A 22,474-nucleotide genomic window follows, 5' to 3' on the forward strand; every position below is an offset into this window, starting at 1 on the left:
GATGATCCTGTACGATGCCACCAAACATTTAGCCAGAAACGTTGCTGAAACGAAAGTGAGCGCATTGCGTGCGGGTTTTCAGTTGCCCGCACATGATAGTCGTAGATATCCGAAATACTCTCGCGTGTGAATACGCATTCGTCAGTGAACAACACTTGCACTAAAACCCGGCCCTACTGCCATCTGTTAGAGAAACCACTTGGTAAGACGAACACGTGCCTGATAATCCGATGGTTCCATGCCCCTACACTATCTGCGCATGGTAGGGATGTATTCCTTTATCTTGCAGCATTCGCCGCAGCGTATAACAAGAAACGAAAACTGCTTGAAACAGTGCTTGTGAGCTAGATTCAGGTCTTCTCGCTGATGCGATGCACAATTTCGTCCATTACAAGTGGCGTTCTTCACATTTTCCAACCAGCCACGTCCGGTATTTTGCATGCAACTTGCAAAGGAACCCCTTTCGCGAAATATTTTCTGCAGTGATAAGTCGTACAATCTAAAAATATTAAACACCCAAAATGCTCCACCAACTTTTGTTGCTACTCGATCTTACTCCTTTCTAGATTTAACGCTAACAAATAGTCAGGAGCTCCTCAACTATTCGAATTGGGAAGTTTTAGACACAGAAACAAAGTCTGATCATAAATACATCAAAACCCAACGAAGCAATTCCTTTTCTTTCTTATCCTTTATTAGATTTAAAACAAAATACGGTAATCATAACAAATTTAAGAGAATTTTCAAAATTTCATATCGAATTAAATAGTAATTTAGACAACATAGACACCCCATTATAACTAAACGATTTCATAGACGACTTACAAGCAATCAAATCCCACATGGTGGAATAGTAAATTGTTGATACTCCAAAAAGAACTGCAAGCGACTAGGAAAAGATACCAACGTTCAAAAATAGAAGAAGAAATTAACAAATACAAAAGCATCTATAAACTTAAAGGAGCCCATTTTAAAAAAGAAATTCTGAAGGCTAAGTATAATAGTTGGAAATTTTTATGTGATAACACCAACAATATATTTGGAAAGCACTGCAAAACGTCTTTTAAGACAAATCCTCATCCCTCCATATTTACAGATACATTCAACACTAACTCACCTTTAGAAGAAGCTTTACATATTTTAGAGAATCTTTTCCCGGACAATAACATAATCCCAATAGACAATTTCCATTACCCAAACTCTAATCTTGACCCACTTTTTACACGCAATGAATTAGATAATTTAATTAAAGCCCTAAATAATAGTAAAGCCCCTGGCATCGACGGTATTCATAACATAATAGTCAAAAATCTTTTTCTACTTTTTGGTAATCTAATTCTAAAATTTTTCAAGAAATGCCTCTCACTCAAATGCTTTCCAGATCATTATAAAAAAGGGCAAGTCTTGCTATTTCTGAAAACCAATAAAAATCCGAAACTATTATCATCATACAGGCCAATTACATTACTTCCTTGTCTAGGCAAATTTCTAGAAAAACTTATTACCAAGAGAATCAACTATTATATAGAAAAATATAACATTTTATCAGACAAACAATTCGGTTTTCGATTCGGCAAATCTATAAATCATGCATTTAAATTTTCTAGATAATCTAAAACATCTCAAAAAACAAATTTAAACATGTCGCAGCCACCTCCCTTGATATTAAAGGCGCTTTTGATAACATACAATACAATTCAATTTATAAAGAAATTTCAACTTCAAATCTTCCCAAAAATTTATGTCACATGATAGAAGATATCAACAGAAATAGAACTGAAATTCTATCAACAAATCAGGGATTCAAAACAAAACATATACTCAAAGGTTGCCCACAGTGTTCGTGCATAGGTCCGACAGCTTTGAATTTTTTAATCAATAACTTGCTCAATACAAATATGAACAATCAAATTATTCAAGCATTTGCCGATGGTATTAATCTATTAACATTTGGAAATTCAAGAAGAGAATTAGAAATTAATGCTAACAACACACTCAATATTATTCAAAATTGGCTAACAAACAATAATCTCAATCTATCAATAGACAAATCTGTTTTTATCCATTTCTCCAACTCAAGCAGGGGTCCGATCTTAAAAATAAACAACCAGAAAATCTTACAAAAGAACTATTTTAGATATTTGGGGTGATACTAGATAAGCGTTTTAACTAGGGTCCACATGTTAAAGTCCTGAAAGAGAAATCAAACCAACTACTCACTTCTCTTTATAAAATTAATACAAAATCATGGGGCATAAACCAGAGAGCTCATGAACTCATATATAAAACTGTAATAATCCCTTCCTTAGCCCACGGCTCGTGTGCATGGGCCCAAAAATTCTCACCTAGAATATCAAGAACTTTAAATTTAATCCAAAGGAAATTTCTTCTGAATATCACAAGAGCCTACCATTCCACTCCTACAGCTGCTTTACAAGTCTCACCTCTCTCAGAACAGATTGTGTCGTTATCGTGTTCAATAATCATAACTCAACTCTAAAAGACATTTCCTATAACAATATAAATTATCAATGCAGTACTTACCAGGAAAAACAAACAATACCGATTTTTCACCCTTCTCAGTCTATCACTAATTTAATCAGTTTATCCGAAAATACAAATTATAATCACTTAGATCCACACAATTTTTTCACAAACGCTTCGAAAACAAGTACAGGAACTAGTTTTGCAGTCTTCAGCATAAATCATTCTAATCATTACACAATTCATAATAACAACTCAGTCTTCCAAGCTGAACATCTTAGCTATTTTAGAATGCATTAGATTCATCAAATCACAAACTTCATTTAAGGAATCTAAATATAAATTATCTTGTAGGATTCTGGATCAGTACTATACTCTCTAAACAACCCAGGCATGAAAAATTCACTCTCGTCTGAAATACAAAAATTACTCCTTAATACAAATATATTTATCTCATGGATTAAAGCACGTGACTACAGAACAGGTAATGAAAATGCAGACACCCTTGCCATATTGTCGACAACTAAACAACAAAATTACTCATATCCCTTCCCGATCTCACATCTCAAGAATCAACTTCGTAGCTCTTTATCACAAAGTTGGCAAAATTATTGGAACAATTCAGATAAGAGAAGAAAATTATATAAAATTATTAATAAAGTAGATTATTTTAAGATAATACCATCAAAACAAGAAATCTGGTTTTTAACTGGGCATGCTCCTTTTCCATGTTATTTTTGGGCACTCCAGAACGCTATCGTACTGAATGCATCTATACAGTCTCATGGCATACTCGTGCATCGAATATCACTAATCTACCAACCTGGCAAAATCATTTCATGACTAACAATACAATTAAAACCAAATTATTATTAGTAATGAATTTTCTTTCTGATAATGATATTCTAAAATTTTAATCATAACAAAAATTTTTTTATATATTTTGGAATGCTTGCCTATATGTTGTAAATATTGTATATACACTGGTTATCATAAATTAAGGAAAATTCACAAAAATCGCGATAACTCAAGAAATTACACATGGAATTTTATGAAACTTACCCACAATATACAACACATAGTAAGGTATTAAACAACATAAAAAGAAATTATCAGACATTAATAGTAGTATAGAAATTAGCACATGTATAAAATAAACAAATTGGAAGTATCGGTTTGCAATAGAAAAAGTACCTTTAATATGGAATATGATTGCCTCTAGAAGCAATACAGCACAAACAGCGATGTGTGATGCTTTCAATTATGCGGTCTATCAGTTCAATAGGAAGTGAGAGCCATTGCTCTTGTAAAGCAGTTGCAAGCGTGGCAAGGGTCTGAGGGGGCGGATTGATGGCAGATACACGCCTCCCTAGAGCATCCCAAACGTGCTCGATAGGATTCAAGTCCGGGGATCGAGCTGGCCACTCCATGCGAGTAATTGTTTCCTGTTGAAGATAATCATCAACAATGCGAGCTCTGTGTGGTCTTGCATTATCGTCCTGTAACAGGAAGCAATCACCAATTGCCCCGGCATATGGGCGCACATAAGCATCAAGGATGTTGTCTCGATAAACCTGAGCATTCACGGTTCCCCTTGGAAAGACATGGAGGTATGTGCGCCCTCCTAAGGATATGCCTCCCCAAACACAGACACTGCCTCTTCCGTATGCATCTCTTTCACGGATGTTTGATGGATGATAACGGGTCCCAGGTTCTCTCCATATCAAATAACGTCTACTGTCACTTTCTAGACTAAACCTGGACTCATCCGTAAAGAGAACAGGCCTCCATTGATCTGACGTCCAGTGGACATGTTGTCGGGCCCACTGCAAACGGTCTCTCCTATGGCGTGATGTGAGCGGCACGCAAATGGCTGGTCGTCTCGCATACAGACCACCTTCGTGGAGCCTTCTGCGCACAGTTGACGTTGACACCAACCTTCCGGTGGCTGCAGCAAGAGAGGATCTAAGATGTGTCGGAGTAGCGGTTCTATTCCTGCGTGCACTTAATGTCAAATATCGGTCATCGGCACTGGTCGTAACAGTTGGCCGTCCTTGACTGAACCTCCTAGATGCCGAATCTGTGGTTTGAAATTGCCTCCAAAGTCTATGAACCACAGATGGACTCACATTTAGCCATCTGGCCACTTCTGATTGACTCTGCCCTGCCTCTAGTCTCCCGATGGCTCTCCATCGTAGTTCTTCAGGCAAATGATGCCTAGAGGTCATTATTACGAATTGGCTATCTCAGATTTTCAATGTCGCAATCACAGTAAAATTTGTGTGCTTTCTCTCAAACTTGGACTTTTATGCTCCAGGCAGATGACGTAAGCCGAGTGCAGCGCCACTAATTTGCATATTGCAATTTTATTCAGCTACTCTTAGTGGACAACATATGCAAATTTTGCACGGTTTGGCTTACTTTTGAAAGAGTTATCGCTATTTTTGTGATTTTTCCTTAATTTATGATAACCAGTGTATATATATATTTTTCTATTCAATTTTTTATTTATTATCGTAGCATTTTAATCACTTTCTTTTATTATTTAATACCTGGAAATCAAAATTTTAATGGAGAAGTTTAAAAAAATTTTTTTTATTAACCTTTTATTTAATAATTTACTTTTCAAAACTCATTATTGTCACTTTCTATGACATATATATATATATATATATTTATATAAAAAATTCTTGTTTAAACAATATTTAAAGGAATATTTCTGTATATATGAAAAACAATACTGTAACCCCCTTTCTTTTGAAATTTTAAAAAATTGCCACTGATCAAGCACGGTTTTGAGGTTGGCTGGAATAGTGGCCAGACGCGGATTGTGCGGGTAAGGGTTTTACTAACCTAGGTACGTAACCGCATCTGAAAGGAAAGTGATAAGTGGTTAAAATATTCTCGCCTTAGGGACACGTCTTGTTGGAAAACGCTTGACTCTATCTTTGAGTTTCTCTTGCATTTTCCGTACATGCAATGCATCTCCATCTTCTCCTAATTTGAGTACGTATCCATCTGATCAGAGATCCACAGAGCAAATGAAAACAGTTTATGTAAACAGCTTTTTTATGACTGTCGCTGGGAGGCTCCCTCCAGCCCGTTGCAGCTTGAGTTCGGACCATGGAATGTATGATGATTTATGCTTGTTTAGGTGCGTTCTATCATCCCCTAACATATGTGTCATACGTTTTTGGACCTGTATCAGAGCACATGCTGAGGATTAAAGAGCATGCGGTGGGGAATTTTCTTATACCGAGTTCAAGCAGGTCAGCGCTTTGCAAACTTATCTCAATAATGAACCTTATTAACTCTTTATTATATATATATATTTTAACTAGTGCCTTACTTTTATTATTCGAGACAACAATTATATGCAGGGAGTGTCACAATTTCATCCAGGGTTTGGAAGATTTATAACAAACAAAATACTATCAATACATCTACAAATTTTACTTTCACTTGATAAAGGAACATTTTTTGCTCTCCAAAAACTTTCAATATGAGAATCTTTGGTGATGCGGCAGAATTAAAATTCTTGCACACACTCGCTGCAAGATATCACGATGAATGGTAGCGGATGTGGTCCATGTTCGTAATTCTATGAGATCAATATAAAATCTTTGATGTAACCCCATAAAAAATATCTCAGGGATTTAAATTTGGAGATCAAACAAATTTAATTTCAAATTCCGGATGGAATCGTAATAAAACAAATAATATATAAAATTTTATCATTTGTTTTCAAGAAATTCAATAAAATTAACAGAAATCTTATTCTTTCTCTAATGATACTACATACCTGATAACAAAGAGTAGCAAAGCCCGATAAAAGTATAAAAAATCAAAATTACACTGTGTGGTTAAGTATTACTTCAATACTTATTAAATAAATGAGCAATATCTAGCATCTCGCAAACACATTTAATGACAACCTAACGTGATACACAAACTGAAACTAAACATAAGAGCAAACTGAAACTAAAACTAAACAGTTAATACACAGTTAATCTGTCTGATGCCACATACACAACGTCACATGATAAAACTCGAGGATAAACTAAAACAATTGCAGGCCAACTGCTACATGCTACAACTACATGCGAACACTTCGCGTGTTCACTCTGACTATCAGATACACCGCGTACCTCGCAATCTGATTGGCTGATCACGGAAGAGAATTTTTGCCCTTTCCCTGCGGTTAACGTCTAGTCAAATAGGTGCTTTTCAGTAAAACTGGCGAATTACCGCGAAGAGGGCGCTAAGTGAAAAATTTGCGTCTTCACACTTTACATACATTACGCATTACGGTCAAAGAAAGATTGGACAGCATGAAATTGCAATCAATCAGTGAGTGACGGCGCTTCACTCTTTATATGTACACTGTATGGTATGCAGCATGTAGGGATAATGTATTTCATAAAAATTTGGCGACCCCTAGTTTGCGCACCACTGGTCTAGACGATCCAACATGCTGGCGAGGAGTTGAAACAAACAAAGCGGGTCAGTCACAGGCTACTTGTTTTTTTATTTTATTTTTATAATATAACCGATGCTGAACAGCCGGCCACCTAGGTTCAACTCAGTATCCTTGTAATTTTGATCCCAGCCAAAAAGAAAAGGGAGCTCCTGGATCAATACTCCCAGAGGTATTGATTTGTCATGGGAACATGGAGGACTTTGTGACCCCTACATATTTAACGTGCATGAGTCACCATCCACTACACGGGGAGTCTTCGGTCGGCGGGGATAGAACCCTCGACTTCTTGGACATGGGCCCCGTGTCCTACCACCAGGCTATTCCGGCCCAGACTACTTGCTTTTTTATATCCGTCGCTGAGCAGCCGACCCAATTTTGGGTTTACGACTACTGATGTTCAACTCTGTAGCCTTGTCCTTTTGGGCCAATCCAGAAGATAAGGAAACTCCTGGATCAGTACCCCCAGAGGTATTGATTTGTTATAAAACATGGAGGACACTGTGACTCGACAGATTTAGCGTGCACCAGTCACCATTTGCTACACCATTGTCTTCGGCCAGCCTGTGATTGAGCCACAAACTCTTGAACACGTAAGGATCCCTGGGTTTCGAGAAATATGGTATTCATTTTACAGAAATAGTTCACAGAGAGAGGGAGGGGGGGAGCAGTGGTTCGCCAACCTGATCAAGACCACAAAAGGGAAACAATGTGAGGTTAAGACCATTATTAGCGATTTCTAGTCAAAAGGTGGCTCTGTGAAGTCGGCACAATTGTCTCGCAACCTGCATAATGCAGCAGAAAAATCTATTTTACGTATAACAGTCTACTAGAAACTTAATACAGGTGGCCCCTATACCAGTAGTCCTGCAACCTGCGTCCCATTTACAGTGAACCACAAAATACTATCTAGCATGGTTCAGAAAACACCTCTGTCTTTGACAGAAGATGATTGGGAGTGGATTTTCTTCAGCGGTGACTATAGATTCAATCTGGACAACCACTCGAGACGTGTTCTCATCTAGAGAGATCCCGGAAGTCAATATTAGCCCTTTAACTTTGTCGAAAAGAACCACTATGATAAGTACTATGATTACACATAATAAGTATTGGTAATTAAGAAGAAAAAAAAGGATTCTTTCAAATAATTTATTTTAAATTTCTTGTTTAAATGGCACATAAAACTCATTTCATTGTAGTTAAAAAATCATAAATTTTCTTTCTTTCAAAAATATAAATTATTGTATTGTTGGGTTTAATGAAAAAAAAAATCTTGTTCTAGATTTTTGGACAAAATCTGATCACAGCATACAAGCATGCACATATATTTATCATCCACACACCAGTTATGCAAATATTGTAAATAACTTGTCTATATTGTCATGAACTTTATTCAGGATTAATAAGTTGACATGTTTAATTTTAGTAGCTCTTTCCCTTAACTTGTTTATAAAGTATAGTCTTTTGTTTATGATCATCATTGCTTTTGTTTATTTACTAATAATAATGCAGCTTGGAATATTTTTTTGTATGGAATTTTATAAATTACTGTTACTCATAGTTCTTGTTATCTTTTATTGGCATTTTTTACACCCTTTCATAATTTAATTGCGTCAAGTAGTATAATTCTGTCTTGTATTTCAGCTTGTGAAATCTTAGGCAATCCAACAAAGCGACAGTCTTACGACAGCGTAGACCCTGAATTTGATGACTCTGTACCTTCTGTCAATAACTTTTCCAAAAAGACCAGTGTTTGAAACAAACTCCAGGTATTTGAAAATAGTGGAATTATTTTAGCATTGGTACTTCTTGCATGAAACTATAAATAACCACCTTGAAATTATAAATAACCAATATAAAGTATGTTCTCTAGAATGTTTACTATTTCTTAAACTATGTTAAGAGAATCTGCATGCTAGAAGTTATTATAATGGAGTTCTTCCTTAGTTGTTTGCATACTTTATGATTTATTACTCTAACTGACACTTGCTGTATTAACTGTCTCAATTATTTATGTTTTATAATTTAAGTTCAGCATTCAAAATCACATTCTAATGGTGGTCTATTTAGGACCACTATACAGTCTTCAGGACTAATGGGATCAGTAAGTAACAGGGTGGCCACCCACCTGGAATTATCAGGAAATCTTATTATTCAGGAAAAGCCAGGGAATTTTTAAAGAAAAGCTAGAAGTTTTCTTTAAATTATTTTACCATCCAATGCATTCATTTTTTTAGATGGAAATTTATCACCAAACAGTTGAAATATAATCGACTGAGCAATACTTTGCTTGCGTTTAAATTTGCTCCATTATAACCCTGCAAAACTTGAATGCCACTTACAACTCTCTCTCATGGTTGCTAAAAACATTTGACCTTTCATGGTTGAATGGAAAAACCTTCGACCTATTTGGAGACTGCAGTTTAGGAAAGGCAAAGATTGTTGTGGAGGTGGAAGAAGGAGATTACTTTTTTTATATATTAAAGCAAGAGTTTTTTTATTTATTTATTTGTTCTATTCTGTGGGATGAATCTATTTATCATTCAAGTATGTTCTGATTCTTTGGGGGTATTTTTTTTCTTTTGACAAAATTATTCAAAATGTTCTAATATTTTTCACTTTATAAAATTCTCCAAAAAATTAGTTGGTTACAATTTAATAATAGATTTTTTATTGCACCCTTTCTGAAAGCTTTTGTACTCCCATCCAATGAAATCACTGAATTATTTTTTCTCAGAGAAGCCATCAATTTCTTAAAAACAGCAATGTTTGTCAACAAATTGTTACAATTATTCCATGGATGCTTATTTTTTCGATTTTTACTTTAACATGTTATATTTTTTTAAAAGAACGGTTCTTTTACAAACTAATTATATGTTAACATTTAATTTTACTGTTTTGTTTTTGGTAAATATTTGATTTTTGACACAAAATTTGAATTTTGTAGTAATCACTGTGTCGAAAGTTTGTAAACGCTGCTTGCATTCTAGCGATTATATTTCAGAAACTGTTTCTTCTTTTATCCTAAAAAGTTGGCGAAAACTAAGAAATGTATGGGAAACATGTTAAATGATATATAATCATAAAATATAATATAATTTTATTCAAATGTGTTTATTAGTAAGAAGGAAAATGAAACTTATATTCATTTATTTTTGTTCTGCTCTGTACAGGTTTTTAGTTTTGCAATTCCAAGTTAAGATCAACCAGATGACAAAAAAATTAAACTTAATATTTTTTAAACAACAAGGTATCATTTTCAGGGTTAAACACTGGCGATTTAGAAATAAGGACTTTTAACTTAATGTCAGTTTTCCATAATTTATAGGCAAAGCTGTAAAATGAAGGGTTACATCATTTGAAATTTTCATCTGTGGTCAGTAAATATCTAACAAGTTCAGTTTTTTTTAATTACACTAATAATAGAAAATTAAAAAAATAATAATAATAAAGTAAACTATAAAAAAACATTTTATCTTGCACCAATGTGTAGAAACAAGTCACAATTTTTATTTTTTGGGACTGTTATAAGTTTAGCATTGACTGTATAACTAAATTCTTTTGTTAAATTTTACATTGAATAAGAATTTACAACTTTAAGTCAACGTAACTCATTATTGTTAGAACATGAATTTGATTTGGTTTAAAATTGAACTATATACGTTAAAGTATGTAGTTTTTATAACAATTACATCTATTACACTTGATATTTATTGTTTTTGATTGAAGGATAAGTGTTTGCTTTTCCGATATGCAAAAAAATAATTTATTAAATAATGAGCCTACACGCATTAGCAAACAATAACACATGCCCTATACAATTTTTAGTAGTTATTGGACCTGTAATTGGCAAATCAATCTGGAGGTCATTCAGTTAATTATATTATACTAAAAGGATATACTAAACAAAGATTATATATAATAAAAATCGTATTAAATAATCGTATTAAAAAGTAATAAAAATTTATTCTCGAATCAATTACAAATTTTTCAAGAATTTGGCTCATATCTAATTCTACAACCAGGACATATGTTCTTTCTTGTTGCCGGCAGGCTACTACAAGTAAAAGGTAGGGTAAACTAACCAGAGAAGGTACACTTAAGCTTCGCTTGCCTTTTAAAGAATCATATTAATTTCAAAATTCGTAATTTTAGTTAAATGACAGTGTCAACATATTTGTTACTAATTGAAAATTATGCACAATAAAAATTGTGGAGAACTTCCGTAATATTGTTTTAAAGTTTTGGAGGTTCAAATAACAAGTAGTAAGAAGACCAAGAGAAGGAACAGCTCTTGCCAGTGAATGAACATCCAGTAAAGGAACACTTAATTTTGATTATTTTTTTAATGCTCTTTATGAATTTATAAGCCATACAAATATTTAAAAGCAAGCCTATTCTTGAAATTATAACATATAAATACTTGGAAAATGCTAACTTCTTTTTGTAATCATGAATTGAAAATTAAAATGTCAACATATTAACACATACTGTTCATTCACTGGGAAATCTATGCCCAGTAAAGGAAAATGCCTGTTCCCTCACTGGTTAGAAGTTGTTTTTCGTATTTTTAACATACTTTTGATGCGAAACATCAGTAAAGGTACAAGAAAATTAAAGTTTGTTTTTATATTCATTAATTTAGGAAAAAAACCAGTAAAGGAACATTTTCTTTCAATGTAACTAAATCGATTAATCGAAAAATTATTTTATTATCGATTGCCTAAATACTTATTTTATTATCGATTGCCACAATTAAAATAAGTATACCACAATTAAAATAAGTGATTTTTCAACTGACTTTTACATGATGGAAAATGTTATAAAACGCATTGATCCATCTATTCCAACAGGAAATAGAGGACAATTTTAATTAAAGAAGCTATTTATCGAAAAATAATGTCTATATTAAGATATAATATGATATGATATAATATAATATAATATAATTAAGATATAATGCCTGCATTTCAACAACAGAACATATTACACAAATCGGCATCTGGAAATGTACCTAACAACGAAAGAAAACCCGCACTGTATGTCTGCTTGTTTTTACATGGCCACCTTTAATGACCAATCACATGCATGCAGCGTGAGGAAAAACTAAACCGAAAAGCAATACTTATGTTAAATGATTTATAATTTATTTTTAACGATCAGTTTATGTCTAAAAATAAAGAATTAGCTAAGCAAGGCAATCAACAGTCCACCTTTTCCAAAACATATTAGAAATTTAAACAATCTCTTACGCAGCCTGTCTATGGAAAGAACTCCCCTCGCCATTTGTCTGGAGCAAAAGTGGTGACGAGATTTAACTATTTCAATTAGGAGTGTTGGATCAATATTTAAGACAGGTTTGAAGAGAGAAAGGGAATCAGGGGAGTAAAAAGCACCCTCCTGTGATAAACTATGTCTGCTATTTTTTGGCTTCCATTATTACTCTACTATTTTTTGGTTTCCTGCTATTTTCTGGTTATTGCACTATTAACTAGGGTATAACAGGGTGATATCTATTGGACTGATGAATAAGCGTTATGTGATGTCATGTATAGTAGAGACATGTTTTTTGTTGCTTTGTTATACTGACAAACTTGGTACAGGAAGTATAATTATATAGATATATGGAAGTATAATTATATAGATATAGATATATAATCAAAATCTATATATAAAGGTAATCAAAATCTATATATCTACTATATAATTACATATTTATACTTGTATTTTGTATTCATATTTATTATTATTTATGTATTTATACTTATGTATTACAGTCTGCAAATATATATATATATCACGTTGAATAACTTTCGTTCTAATGCGTTCGATTTTTACAAACTAAGTGTCAATCTTAATGGTTCCTGGGGGTGATCTCAAATATGTAAATTATTTAGTGCTAACTATTCAGTTACGAAATCGGACACAAAAACATACTTTCTCTGAATAAACATGCTTTTTTTAAAAACATATTTGGATTCTTAACCTTCAAAATATAGGGGTTAGCTGCAATCTGGGAAAAATGGTGTTATTAGTTAGGTCAGGGGAGCGATTCAAAGTTTGGACCCTTTAATACTTTCACTTTTTGCGTTTTTAGTAATATTTTTAAAACTCAGTAAGTAATTCGAAAAAAAATTACACCTACTTATAAAGCCCATTTACCCAAAGATAATTTCATGCAAAAAATATTTTTAAATAATTTATTTTTTATTTAATTTAATGGTGGATGAAAAAATTTTGAATTATGAGGTATAAATTTTTTATACCATATTAATCTACGTATTTTTTTATTGCAAATTTTAAAGTTCCAATAGTTTTTAGTTGATAGAAGCAGAGAAAAATGAAAATTAATTATTTTTAAAAAATAATTTGGCAACAATGAAAAAATATTTAAATCTTGCGATTAGTATTTAAATGTGGTTAACTTATCAGGAAGTAGACCTACGCACGCGTAGAGTAAAATTTCATTCATATTTTTTTCGCTAATAACCGATTGCTAATCATTTATTTTTTTAAATTATAAATTATGATATTTCTTTTTTTGTCGTCTAAAAATCTATTCGTAATTTGATAAAGAGCCTGGAATAACACATTTTATTGAATCAAAACATTTCATTCAATGAATAGTATTTTTATAAATGCATGTTTCTGATAAAATGCGATTATGCACCAGCTCCTTTTAATTTTATTTTTTAGCTTGTCCCTTCAATAACAACGTATGCATATATTTGGAATAATATGTTTATCAATTTCTACATTATATATTTTATAATTATTGATACGAATACGTAGTTATCGTTTTTAAGCATCTTAAAATTATAATTTGTTAACTACCCGTCTACTCGTGTTTCACAGAATTATTTTACCAACTATTTAATTAAATTTTTACATATCTCAAAATCTTATTCTTTAAGCTACCACGTATATTATTTGTCATTAGTATACTAATCAATTATTTTAGTACTTTAAATTTTGTTTTCCTTTAAAGTAAAAATCCTTTTTAAATTATTGTCTAATTTTTATTGAAAGAAAACTTAGAATAATTGTTAGCTAGCTAAAAATTAAATCTTATTAAGAAATTAGAAATATTCTGCAAATCAAATTTATTCGATTCAGACTGTCTATTTACTTAAGCATACTTTTTTTCGAAAAATGAAGATCGTCTTTTTTATGGTTTCTTATTTATTTGAGTAATGAAAAGCAAATGCCTATGGGTGCACAGCAAAAAATATAACATTTTGTTTCGCTTTTTAAATGAACAAAAAATTACGGACATACAATTTTATTTTAAAAATCAAAGTTATTCCTCTCATTTAACTTTAAGAAAGTTGCCCTTTTAAAAAGTATAATGTTGAAAAAATTTGCTTAATAAGTTGTAAATATTATTTATTAACTTTAGCACAATTCAAAAAAATATTGCATATCAGGAAAATGTTCGATATGCCTTATTTGTCATCGATTCAAAAACCGTGCTATTTTTAGAATCATCATCTCATGCCATTCGACTTGGAAATTTCAAATATAAAATGCAAAAATTAATACAAGAATGCGTAAGCTGGCTTTAACTAATAATAAAAAAAGGACAAAAGAAATTATCTCATGAGAGGAATGTCAAAGTTAAAAAAGTATTGTAAAAACAATTGTTCTCTTATTTAATTAGGGGTGTTTTAAACCTACATTTTTTTTAAAAATTTTATAAATTATATTTTTTAATAAACTAATGAAATGAGTGCGTTAAATAACATCCATTCTTTTATTGCAAACCAAGTTTACTTAGTATCATTCGCAAATCTTATGAAGAGCAAATTCTTGTGCCCCCATGTAGGGTAGTAGGATAGTTTATGCATGATTAATAGTTTCAAGAGAGGACTCATATTAGTAGGTAGCTAACTTCTTTTTAAGTTCTAAATTTGAAAATTACTTGTTATTTCACAAATGTTACAATTAAAATTTTGAAGCCCAACATTTCATGGCCACAAATTTACAAGTTTTTGAAATTAAATATTGAATATTGTGGTTTTGTATATTGTTGGACATTTACTAAGGAATGTTGTTACAGGAATGTTGTAACATTTACTAAGTTTTTCAATTTTATCGAAAAGAAATATCGCGAATTTTACAAAAACTTGTGATTCTGCATCAATATCGAAATATTTTTCGGGTCCTTCAAATTTTTTGCTGGATCTTATTTTTTCTCTTTTCCTTACCTAAGAGACTCGAAGTGAGGTGTAAAAGTAATTAGCCCTACAACTCTTCATAAATTAATAATAACTTATGTAAATTTGGTTTTAGTTCAAAGTTTTCATACAAATGACGTTAAAACAGCTTTAAAACAATGTCAGATAGGAAGTTCAACCTTCAGATTCTAAAATCTTGGAAAATCGTAAATAATTTATTAATAGATTCAAATTATACCTTTAAAAGAGAGTAAAAAATAAAATAAAAACCAATCTGTTTTCTTTGCACAGAAAGCAGCCTCAAAAATTCTCCTCTTGGTGCGTTGCAACGGAGAAACACGTTTCGCTGTCTTGTCATTCATTTAATTTCTTTAAGGTTGTTTTTAATTGTTTTTGTTTAATTGGTAATTTGGCATTCTTTTAAACTTACACCATATATATAAATCTTTATTGCGACCCAATTTTTTCGAAACTGTTTCGCCCCCCCCCCCGATTTCAAGGGTCAGGATTCCAAATATGTAAATAATATATATGTTTATTCAGAGAAAGTACGTTTTTGTGTATGATTTCGTTACTTGATTAATAGTTAGTTCTAATTAATGAGCATATTTGAAGTAACCCCCAGAACCATTAAGTTTGACACTTAGTTTGTGAAAATCCGATCATTAGAACGAAAGTTATTCAGGGTGATATCTTTTTTTCCAGACTGTTCAATCTGCATCATCTCTGATGATAAATTCTCGGGTAATGTGTCCACTTAATAATAATTACTTTTATTTTACAAGGAATAGAACGCATACCACCTCAACGATCCTCACCTCATGATGAAGGTGTAAAAAGTGCCACTTGCACCCCGGCCACCTGAAACGACTGAGACTCCATAACAGTATACGGCTTTAGTCTTTGTCCTAAGGGGAGTTCATTAAATAGACAAACTATAAAGTTGCTGTCTCGTTTCTACCTGTTCCCGTGATCCTTCGCACAGTGCACACATTCGTTTTTTTAAAATGTAAGTGTCGTTAATTTTTCAATAAATTTTTATTAAATTTTGTGATTTGAAATGCCGATTACCCCATTTGTTCTCTTATAATTTTCTTTGCAATTTTTACAGAACAAGTTGTGGCCTTTTTGTCCTGAAAAAAAGAAGTTCCTTTGTATGGAAGAGCGATGGCGTTGATTTAGGTGCATAATGTGATAAACCATAGTTCAGGTACGAATTTCATTCTCATGTTCCATGCTTAATTTTATGATTACCTGTTTCGATCAAAAATTAAATTCAAGTTTCACTTCTCAATAATGATTCAAAAACAATTCTGTTTTTTTTTTCTAGTTGCAGCAACACTATTTATAGTTTCCTTTTTTTTTTGAAAAAAATAAAAGTAACTCTTAACGTTGCAACCTGCTCCTTTTGCTGGCTTTTTTCTTCTTCTCAAAATTGTAGATTTCAAAGCACAAGGTACATATTTTCTTAAACACAATCTTTTTCATTTTCATTAATTTAAAAAAAAGCTTTTTTTTTGTCCAAATAATTATTCGAAAAAAAATCATTTATAAAATTGCGTTGCTTTTATGACAATTCTACCAGTGACACTTATAAACAGAAAAATTTTCTGGCAATTTTTAAAATGTTTTAAATTTTAATAAAAATTACAGGAAATCAGTAACTTTCATTTGATCACCAAAAAATTGGCCAACACAAGATTTCGTTGTTTTTTGACAAAATATTCAAAAGTTTGAATTTAATATCGAATTTAGAAAATCGATATCACAATAAATACTTCGTTATCTCTCCACAAAAAAGGTATAATAATATTTAAAAACTATAATAATTAATATATTAAGAGATATAATAATAATATTCAAAATCAATTTTAGCTGAACGAAAGAAATAAAAACAGAAATTTAAATTTTGCCTCCAAATTTAAGCCCAGCACACGACATCGTGGGCATCGTAAATGCTAAGCCAGCTCACGACATCGTAAATGTGGTTAACTTAAAAAGAATTTGACTTACACACGAGTAGCGTAAAGTTTTCTTTCTTATTACTTTTTTGCTAATAACAGATTGCTAATTTTTTTTTTCAATTATAAAATACGATGTTTCTTTTTAGTTTTTTTAAAAATTGATTCGCGAATTTTTAAAGGGATTTGAATAATACTTTTTATTGAATAAAAAACATTTTATTCGAGGAATGTCTAGTTTTCTAAAAGCATATTTCTGATAGAATGTAATTATACATCACCTTTTTTCTAATTTGGTTTTTTAGTTTGTTCTTTTAATTACTGATACAATTTCAATAATGTACATACGTATGCATAGATATGGTCAATGCATACTTAATTATTAATATGAATACGTAGTCAAAATTTTTAAGCACTTTAAACTTTCTCAACATCTTATATATTGTCCTAATTACCTGTCCACGCTTGTTTCGCAGAACTATTTTACCAACTATATAATTAAATTTTAAAATTTCTGTAAATCTTATTCCTTACATTACCACGTATATTATTTTCTCAATAATTCATTAATAAATTTTTTTTAGTACTTTAATTTAGGTTTTGCCTTTAAAGTAAAAATTCTTTTTAAATTATTGTCAAGATTTTATGAAAAGAAAATTTAAAATTATTGCCATCTAGCTGAGAATTAAATCTTGTTAGGAAATTCAAAAACATTCTGCTGTTTAAGTTTATTCGATGCAAAACAGCTGATTATTTACTAAGCATGCTATTTTTTTAAAAATGAGGATATTTATTGATTGTTTTTTTATTGTTTCGTATTTGTTTAAGTAATGAAAAGTAAATGCAGATATGTGCACAGTGAACAAATTCAACATATTGCTTTGTTTTTTAAATGAACAAAAATAATGGACATGCAATTTTATAATTGACGTTTAAACTTATCTTCTCCCGCTATCTTTTAGAAAGTTTCCCTTTTAAAAAGGTTAATGTTGAAAAAATTTGCTTAAAAAAGCTGTTAATATTATTTCCCAACTTTATCACAGTTCAAAAAAAATATTGTTATATCAGAAAATGGCTCACTATGCCTTATTTTATTAAAGAGCAAATACTAAAAATAGAAAATTGCAGAAAATATACGTGGTAATTGCAAGATTCCAAAACCGTGCTATTTTTAGAATCATCATCTCAAACAATTGCTCTTTTTCTAACTATAGAATTCCCTTAATATTAAAATAAGATAGATTAAGAGATTTTTGGATAACAAATAATTTTGTAGCTGTAATAAATAAGATCAACAAATAGTATTGATATACTTTTTTTAGAAATTATAAATAGAAAAGGTTCTTTTATTTTGCCGTTAAGAGACAAGAATGTTAATGTTTCTTTTATGCTCAATTGAAACTTAATAATGATTTAATTAACCCCAGAATTGAAATCTGTTTGGACATAACATTTAATTGCTTGAAACAGTTAGAAACAATTAAACTTATTAAAATTATTAGAAATTAAACTGATCCCTTTATTTTGTTAAGAGAGGCAGGAAAGATGAAGAAAAATAGTGAAAACCCCCATCATACTTACTATTCATACTCGAGTATCATATCTTGAGTATCAATCACATAACTTGAGTAATTTAAGCAAAAAATAATAATAAAATAAAGGGATAATTGATATACGTCTTTAAGTATACACTAAAACATTTCAACAATAGATTTTGGATCGATGAATAAAAAATATATTTTGCAAGAATTTCGAATAGGGCGGAGACGTAAAATTGTTCGAAATAATTACCTTCGTAACTACTTAATTTTGATTCCAGAGGAGAGGGGTCATTCCAATTTTGAAATTTCAGTTATAGACGGAATTGTTCAACATTCTAAAAAATGTTTTTCAGAGCATCAGTCAAAAATAAATAAATAATTAAATAAGAAATAAAAATGCATTGCTTTAATTTTTTTTAGAAAGTCGTGTCGAATTATGTATTCTTTTGCACTTTTTTTCAATCTAAGAGCCATAACCATTATTTAACGTAAAACTAATTTTAATATCGATTAAATTATTTTAATTTAATATGCTGAGTTACTAAATGAATAATCCCCAGAAACTAAAGCGAGAACATAAAAAGTTTCTTATCTTCAAAAAAATATGAAAATTTGAATATAAGTTGACATGTTTTGAGTGCACAAAAATCCACGTTACGAGTGATTGTGCTCGACTTCGCGTGCAGGTCGTCGGGCTACCGAAGCGGGGGTGTCATCCCCTCCGCAGAGGATCAAAATTGTGATGGCATGTCTTCGGATCATCCTCAGGGATGTTTCCCAGACCGTCGCCAATAGCCCATTGTGCAACGTAAATAAACAACAACAACAGCGAGTCATTAACGTCTAGCGAGCCCTAAGAATGGCAACGTTTGAAGCAATAGCAATAGCTCGTTCAAAAATAGGCACCGATTTTTAAGACTTCGCAGACGTGATTGAAGAAAACTAAAGGGATTGAAATAAAAAACATAAAGTGAATGAATAAAAAATGCCTACGGAAAATGGAAAATAAAAGTGAAAAAAAAAAACCTGGCAACAGAGAGTGAAACAGAGAATGAATTCCTTTCCAGTGCAGCCTTGGCTATATTTCTTCATAATCGTCATTGAACAGCAGACCCAAATTTGAATTTGGGACTACCAATATTCAACTCCCCGTAGCCTTGTAATTTTGAACCCAGTACAGACGGCAAGGGAAATCCTGGATCAAGCATTAGGGAAAATTTGCCTTAGTTGAGAACCTTTTTGATTGAACTAACCCGCATTTACGTTACACGGAAAGGAAAACCAAGAAAACCTCCCATGGTTAGCCTTGCCGCAATGGGACTCTAGCACATGATCTGTCTACCACTGAGGATATTTTATGTCAGCACTGTGGTTGGATGCGAAATTCGTATCGACCAGCCATCGCTGGAATTCGAACCCAATTAACCTCAGTGGAAGGCGAACGTTCTATCCCCTGAGCCATCACGGCTCTACCTTGGCTATATTGTTTAAATTAGACGCGTTGTAAAATTTTGATTAAAGAAACATGGTCGATAAGTCTCTTTTAAAAAATGCGATAAAGCTGTTGCTTCACATTCTTTGCATCTTGGGGATAATTTTAATCTCGATAATGCTAAACTTCTGACCACCCTATTCACATCAACTCATCTTGATACCCGGGAATCTTGTTTATATATCTGCATGCCATTGTTAACGATAATCTATCCATGGCTAGTAGACGTGCATTTTGCCCTGATTCGCCTTTCGCGGCTCTTGCGGTTTTTCTAACTTTCTTTTTGTTTTTATTTAGTTTTTTGTTTTCTATTTCACTCTTGGAGTTCTACGGTTTTTCCAGCGTTATTTTCCACTTTTTTTCGCATTGGAAACTTCACAGTTCTCATGTTTCTTTTTTTTCTCATTCACGTCATGCGAATCTTAAAAATGGGCGTTTATTTTCTTTATATTTTTTGATGCCAATGAAATCTTTACCATCTAGTTACAGTTACATCATCCGTTACGTTTTGGATCTTTCTTGATCATTATTTTGATCAGAATCGTAACTGTTTAACATGCTGAGCAACATTTTATGATGAATTTACGAAAATTAGTTTCAGAATGCATAAAATTATCTTTATCTAATGAAAGTTCACATAATTCCCATATTTTGAAGAATGAAACGATTTTTTTAAAAATGAATCATACAATATTCTTAAACATACATATTTCAATATTTTTAAATGTCTCGTAACGTTCACTAATTTTATCAATTATAAAAATAAAAAAAATATTGAATCATTTAAAACTTGTGAATGTGTATTATAATCTTTTTATGAGATCTTTTTTATGGTTCGTCCTACAACTCTGTATATAAATAAGATAATACAAAATTTGGTTTAAGTATGAAATTTCCATATTTAAAGAGGTTAAAAAAACTTGAAAAATGTAAAGAATGCTTTTTATAAAGTTCAAGTGTCCAAATACTAAAATCTTTGAAAATTATAAATAATTTATAAATCTATTCAAATTTTATTTTTAAAGGAGATGAAAACGAAAGCAATATTTTCTTTTTGAGCAGAAATCTACTAAGGACAAATCTTTTGCCTAAAAACTTCAAGATATTTTTCTAAGGACTATTTAAAAAAGAAAATAATCTTTAAAATTACACTTACTATATTAGATGTATGTTAAAAGATAAACGAATGTTTCCTCCATAATTATTTAAAGAAAGGAAGATAAGAAAAAATAAAGAAAATACGATTCACTACAAAATGAAGAAAGTTGGGATCGCCTCAAGTCGATCACAGGTTACCCATTGGCAGAATGGTTGTTGTCTAATTTTTTTTTTTTAAACAGAAACTTTATTGTGTTTTCATCTTGGACATCTTTAACTGTTAATCCTGAACTGCTCGGTACACAATTTCGCAGACATATTTAAATGCAGATCAATCACATTCTATGTGAATTCTTTTGATGACTGAATAGACATTGACCAGCCAATCGAGATCAATATTAACATTTTCGGATTGGTACACTGGTGTTTGATGGAGATTGTAAGCTGCATCATACACCCGTTTCGGATTCACAAGCTCATACACGAAATATGATTTGAAAGCTAGGGTCTTTTTCAATTTTACATGATTTTTGAATGAATCATTTATATTGCGGGGAAGACAGTCTATGCTCTTGTGCAAGTTAATGGGTATGTTGACAATGGATCCTTTTATCCCTTAAGGTCTGGTTTCTTAGGACAGGACGCCGTCAGCTGGAAATCAGCGCTAACCTCTGATTGGTCTATTTGTGAGTTTGATAGTATACGTCATCGAACGCTCATCTTGAACTACAATTGCCGTCCAACTCAACTGCAGTTGGATTACAACGTGACGTTAACGACAGAAGCAATGGCGGACAACATCCAACAGCACATTGAAATCAGCCAAGACTTTGATTTTGACATTAAACATAGCTTCTTCATTAAACATAGCACTCTTCATTTAACTCAGCTATAATGGGTTTTTCTTGGACAAAGTCATTATTTGTTCTCTAAAACTCTTGTCGACAATAACAAAATCAATGCAAATTCAAAATAAATATTTGTTTACTTTATTAACGCATGCGCAATGAGAGATAATGTCTGCGTTGGACCGACTTCTCACGCTGAGCTAACAGAAAAGTATTTTTTTGGCGTCAGCTCTACGTCAACTTTCCGCTGACGCCCAGATAAGGCGCTAGTTCTAAGAAACCAGGCCTTGAGCTAACAAACCAGTAATTTGTTGGCGTCAGCGGGACGTTGACGTCCCGCTGACGCTCCGATAAGTCGCTTGTCCTAAGAAACCAGACCTTAACTGGTGATCAACA

At 31.9% G+C, this 22,474-nt stretch overlaps 1 long non-coding RNA gene across 1 annotated transcript in view; it reads left to right on the forward strand.

Annotated features, from left to right (window-relative positions):
* The first annotated feature begins 16,250 nt into the window (after positions 1-16,250).
* Positions 16,251-22,474, forward strand: part of LOC147816673 (uncharacterized) — a 96,361-nt gene continuing 90,137 nt past the window's right edge. The window contains exon 1 of the long non-coding RNA XR_015428716.1: positions 16,251-16,348. This is a non-coding gene — a long non-coding RNA (uncharacterized LOC147816673). The remainder of the gene's footprint in view (positions 16,349-22,474) is intronic.

Source organism: Parasteatoda tepidariorum, chromosome 1 (assembly GCF_982258835.1).
Source record: "Parasteatoda tepidariorum strain Cologne lab strain chromosome 1, Ptep-v5.0, whole genome shotgun sequence".
NCBI classification, from domain to species: Eukaryota; Metazoa; Arthropoda; class Arachnida; order Araneae; family Theridiidae; genus Parasteatoda; species Parasteatoda tepidariorum.